Raw genomic sequence first — 5,678 nt, 5'->3', positions numbered from 1 at the left:
GTGGGAAATCATTAACCAGAAAGTGGAAAATAATGTCCAGAGACTAAGTCTGAAAGGGCAAATGGTTAACCAGAAAATCCGTCCAATAATGTCCAGAGACCTCAGTGTGAAAGGGGAAATAATGAAGCAAATCAACCTTCCCCGGGCTGCCTATTAAAAGCGGCAAAACTCATTGGAAAGAACCGCAGTCAGAAGTTGAAGTGACAACTCATTAACCAAAAAAAAAAAAGAAGAGAGTTGGAAGTGGGAAATCATTAACCAAAATGCAAATGCAGAAACTGGTTAATGATTTGTCCACATTTTACAATTGGTTTATGAGTTGTCACTACAACTTTTCACTGCGGTTGGTTACAATGAGTCTTGCCGGGCTTAATAGTCGGCGTTCGGGGCGTTTTTGCCGAGGAGGCCGTGTTTCCATGCACCTTTCCCGGCATGTTTTTGCAAGGTTGGGTCGGTGGTTCATTGATGGGTGTCCGGGTGTCCGGCCAGGGTCTGAGAGCCCATCCTGGGGAGGGTTGAGGCGGGGGAGAGGGAGAGGGAGAAGGAGAGCCTCCCCTCTTCCTCGGTACCTGTGTCTATGTGAGGACAGGGGCATCCGCCGCTGCTCGATCCAGGCCGGTCGGACGATCGGGATCCGCCCGGGGAGGGACTTTCAAATCTATCGGGTCGGACCACCAAATCCTGCGGGGATTCGGGATCCAATTCGCGGGTACGATCGGTACCTCGTCCCGCTGTCCGGTTCCCCCATTGACTACAATGGGTTTCATGGAGCCTGAGCTCAGACTCGGTTTTCTCCGCTATCTCGGACGATCGGGATCCGCCCGGGGAGGGACTTTGAAATCTATCGGGTCGGACCACCAAATCCTGCGGGGATTCGGGATCCAATTCGCGGGTACGATCGGCACCTCGTCCCGCTGTCCGGTTCCCCCATTGACTACAATGGGTTTCATGGAAGCCTGAGCTCAGACTCGGTTTTCTCCGCTATCTCGGACCTTCGGGATCCGCCCGGGAGGGACTTTGAAATCTATCGGGTCGGACCACCAAATCCTGCGGGGATTCGGGATCCAATTCGCGGGTACGATCGGCACCTCGTCCCGCTGACTACAACGGGAGTTAATATTTGTGTTTGAAATGATGGGTGAATCTGATAACAATTCTCTCTCCCCAGAAATGAAGTAAGATTGAGGGACTGGAGTAAAGGTCAGTAATAGTGCAATGTATTTTCCATGACTTAGTGACAAACTCTGTGTGGTTTTAAAGTTTACTCATTCACACCGCTGTGTTTAAAGTTTACTCATTCACACCGCTGTGTTTAAAGTTTACTCATTCGCACCGCTGTGTTCAAAGTTTACTCATTCGCACCGCTGTGTTCAAAGTTTACTCATTCGCACCGCTGTGTTCAAAGTTTACTCATTCGCACCGCTGTGTTCAAAGTTTACTCATTCGCACCGCTGTGTTCAAAGTTTACTCATTCGCACCGCTGTGTTCAAAGTTTACTCATTCACACCGCTGTGTTTAAAGTTTACTCATTCACACCGGTGTGTTCAAAGTTTACTCATTCACACCGCTGTGTTTAAAGTTTACTCATTCACACCGGTGTGTTCAAAGTTTACTCATTCACACCGCTGTGTTCAAAGTTTACTCATTCACACCGCTGTGTTCAAAGTTTACTCATTCACACCGCTGTGTTCAAAGTTTACTCATTCACACCGGTGTGTTCAAAGTTTACTCATTCACACCGCTGTGTTCAAAGTTTACTCATTCACACCGCTGTGTTTAAAGTTTACTCATTCGCACCGCTGTGTTCAAAGTTTACTCATTCGCACCGCTGTGTTCAAAGTTTACTCATTCGCACCGGTGTGTTCAAAGTTTACTCATTCTCACCAGTGTGTTCAAAGTTTACTCATTCACACCGGTGTGTTCAAAGTTTACTCATTCTCACCGGTGTGTTCAAAGTTTACTCATTCACACCGCTGTGTTCAAAGTTTACTCATTCACACCGCTGTGTTCAAAGTTTACTCATTCACACCGCTGTGTTCAAAGTTTACTCATTCACACCGCTGTGTTCAAAGTTTACTCATTCACACTCCTCTTGCCCTGTGACGACCGCTGATAGTTTTTCCTGCCGGATTGTCGACTGAACTTTCCTTTATTGGCTTATGTACAGAATATAAGAGCAGCGAGGTTATGCTCGAACTGTAGAAAGCTCTAGTTTGACCACGACATATAGGAGGAAAGATTGGAACAGGCTGGAATTGTTTTCTTTGGAACTGAGGCGAGATTTAATTGAAGTGTATAAAATGACGATGGGCTGAGATAGAGTGGATAGATAGGAAGGACCCATTTCCCTTCGCAGACAATTCAAGTAATTGGAAGGGAGATGAGGGCTAATTTTTTCACCCAGGTAGGGAACTGGAATTCACAGCCTGAAAGGGTGGTAGAAACCCTCATCGCGTATAAAAAAACACTCGGAAGGAATCATTTCTCCACGTCTACCCTGTCCCGTCGAACACTCTCGAAGAACGTACCGCACGGTTTAGAAACCGAGTAAAGCTCCGTTTAAATCCCGCCCTGCACATAAAATGGAGGGAGAATTCCCGCCCTGCACGTAAAATGGAGGTAGAATCCCCCCTGCACATAAAATGGAGGGAGAATCCCCCCCTTCACGTAAAATGGAGGTAGAATCCCCCCCTGCACGTAATATGGAGGGAGAATCCCCCCCTGCACGTTAAATGGAGGGAGAAATCCCCCCTGCACGTTAAATGGAGGGAGAATTCTCCCCTGCACGTTAAATGGAGGGAGAATCCCCCCTGCACGTAAAATGGAGGGAGAATCCCCCCCTGCACGTAAAATGGAGGGAGAATCCCCCCCTGCACGTAAAATGGAGGGAGAATCCCCCCCTGCACGTAAAATGGAGGGAGAATCCCCCCCTGCACGTAAAATGGAGGGAGAATCCCCCCCTGCACGTAAAATGGAGGGAGAATCCCCCCCTGCACGTAAAATGGAGGGAGAATCCCCCCTGCACGTAAAATGGAGGGAGAATCCCCCCCTGCACGTAAAATGGAGGGAGAATCCCCCCCTGCACGTAAAATGGAGGGAGAATCCCCCCCTGCATGTAAAATGGAGGGAGAATCCCCCCCTGCATGTAAAATGGAGGGAGAATCCCCCCCTGCATGTAAAATGGAGGGAGAATCCCCCCCTGCATGTAAAATGGAGGGAGAATCCCCCCCTGCATGTAAAATGGAGGGAGAATCCCCCCCTGCACGTAAAATGGAGGGAGAATCCCCCCCTGCACGTAAAATGGAGGGAGAATCCACCCCTTCACGTAAAATGGAGGGAGAATCCACCCCTTCACGTAAAATGGAGGGAGAATCCACCCCTTCACGTAAAATGGAGGGAAAATCCCCCCTTCATGTAAAATGGAGGTAGAATCCCCCCCTGCACGTTAAATGGAGGGAGAATTCTCCCCTTCACGTAAAATGGAGGGAGAATCCACCCCTTCACGTAAAATGGAGGGAGAATCCACCCCTTCACGTAAAATGGAGGGAGAATCCACCCCTTCACGTAAAATGGAGGGAGAATCCACCCCTTCACGTAAAATGGAGGGAAAATCCCCCCTTCACGTAAAATGGAGGTAGAATACCCCCCTGCACGTTAAATGGAGGGAGAATTCTCCCCTTCACGTAAAATGGAGGGAGAATCCCCCTCTACACATAAAATGGAGGGAGATACCTCTCTACGTATAAAATAGAGGGTGTTCCACCTGTACATATAAAATGGAGGGGATCCCACAGACACTTCACCCATTTTAAAACACTTTTTAAACATTTTTATACCAGAAACAGGGCCGAGTATCATATAAACAGAGGCGTGGTCAAATACATTCTTAACTGGTGCATTGGGGTGAGGGGGAGAGAGAGACAGAGAGAGACAGTAAACTTTGAGGAGGACACAAATAGACTACAAAGGGAGCTGGAGAGAGACCGACAAAGGGAGAGAGAGAAAAAGAGGGAGAAGGAGAGATGGAGGGAGAGAGAAATAGAGAGAAGCAGAAAAGGTGTGTGAGAGAGAGAGAGAGAGAGACAGAATCATGGACAGAGGGGGAGAGAATCAGATAGGGAGAGAGACAGGGGGAGAATGAGATAGGAACAGAGAGAGATACAGAGACTGACACGCACACACACACAGAGGTGGAGGTTGCTGTCTCAATCCTTTGATCCTTCGGTTTATAACTCTTATTTGTCTGGAATTGGGTGTTGCTGAGAGAGTGTTTGTGTAACCTTGGGCAATTCCTGGACTCCTGCTGTGCTGGAGTTGGCAGATTACACAGAGAGACAGACAGGCTGAGAGAGGGAGAGAGAGACACACACAGACAGGCTGAGAGTGAGAGACACACACACAGGCAGGCTGAGAGTGAGAGAGAGACACACACACAGGCAGGCTGAGAGTGAGAGAGAGACACACAGGCAGGCTGAGAGAGAGAGAGAGACAGACACACACACAGACAGGCTGAGAGAGAGAGAGAGAGACACACAGGCAGGCTGAGAGTGAGAGAGAGACACACACAGGCAGGCTGAGAGAGAGAGAGAGACACACACACACACACAAATAGAGAGAGAGAGAGCAGGAAAGGACAGGGTAAACACATCCACGCTTCCCAGTCTCTGGCTCTGTGTCGAGGGATGTATTTGGAAGACGGGGAGTCACTGAGAGATTGTTTTATGTCAGTGTGTGAGAGAAAGAGCTCTGGGCTCTCGCTGTGTTTTATTTCTCTTCAAAAATGCTTTGCTGTGTTTGAATCAATTTTATTTCTCTTATTCCCAAGGAGAATCTTTTCGGACGATGCAGAGGGAGAATCTTTTGGCCGCGTGGAATTCTCAGACAAGGGAGGGAAAATAATAATAAATAGATATGTGTCATTGTCAAATTCATTTCTACATACAGAGCAGAAAACGGGGCTGATAGAAAAACAAAGTGCTGCAAATGCTCAGTATTTCGAACACACTTTTTATTTCACATTTCCAGTATCCGCACTATTTTGATTTGATGTTTTCCGGGGGGGGGGTCTGTGGATTTATTTTATCCACGAGGGAGGGGGTTGGAGTGTTTGCTCCCAAAGGGAATAGTTTGGGAAGAGCTGCTCCAGGACAGTCAATGTAATTCCCTACATTTCCCCCTCTCTCTCTCTCTCTCTCTCTCTCCATCTCTTGCTGCAACTTGTTCCCTGAACCTTCTTCCTAACTTGTGTTTCTTCACATCTTTAAATCCCTATCTCTGTATCTCTCAACATCCTTTCTATCTCTGCCTGTCTCCTTGTGACCCAGGGGGAGTGGGAATATTTCTATTTCCCTCTCTATTACTCGCTCTGTCTCTCCATGTTGGGTCCCTTTAAGAATCTGGTGCCGACCCCACCCGAAACCGGGGAATCTCGGCTGGCGCCTTTTTTCTGACCCTTGATCTCCAGACACGTGGGGAGAGGCAGCCAATCAGAGCTCACACTGACGCCCTGGCGGGAAGGAGACGTCATCGGCCGCCATGTTTGCGTGTCGTCATCAGCCGCCGTCGAACAGAGTCCGGGGGAACTATTTAAATGTGGGACTCTGTAAACGGGGGAACTATTTAAATGTGGGACTCTGTAAACGGGGGAACTATTTAAATGTGGGACTTTGTAAACGGGG

The 5,678-nt window shown here is 48.3% G+C and overlaps 1 long non-coding RNA gene across 1 annotated transcript; it reads left to right on the top strand.

Moving 5' to 3' along the window:
• The first annotated feature begins 1,004 nt into the window (after window positions 1-1,004).
• On the top strand, window positions 1,005-5,671 carry LOC137361885 (uncharacterized). Its single transcript, XR_010972327.1, has 3 exons — window positions 1,005-1,075; window positions 1,169-1,200; window positions 4,826-5,671. It is a non-coding gene; the product is annotated as an uncharacterized lncRNA (long non-coding RNA).
• The last annotated feature ends 7 nt before the right edge of the window (window positions 5,672-5,678 follow it).

The sequence above is a fragment of the Heterodontus francisci genome, unplaced genomic scaffold, assembly GCF_036365525.1.
Source record: "Heterodontus francisci isolate sHetFra1 unplaced genomic scaffold, sHetFra1.hap1 HAP1_SCAFFOLD_1707, whole genome shotgun sequence".
Lineage (NCBI taxonomy): Eukaryota > Metazoa > Chordata > Chondrichthyes > Heterodontiformes > Heterodontidae > Heterodontus > Heterodontus francisci.
This window is presented reverse-complemented; position numbering and strand designations above follow the sequence as displayed.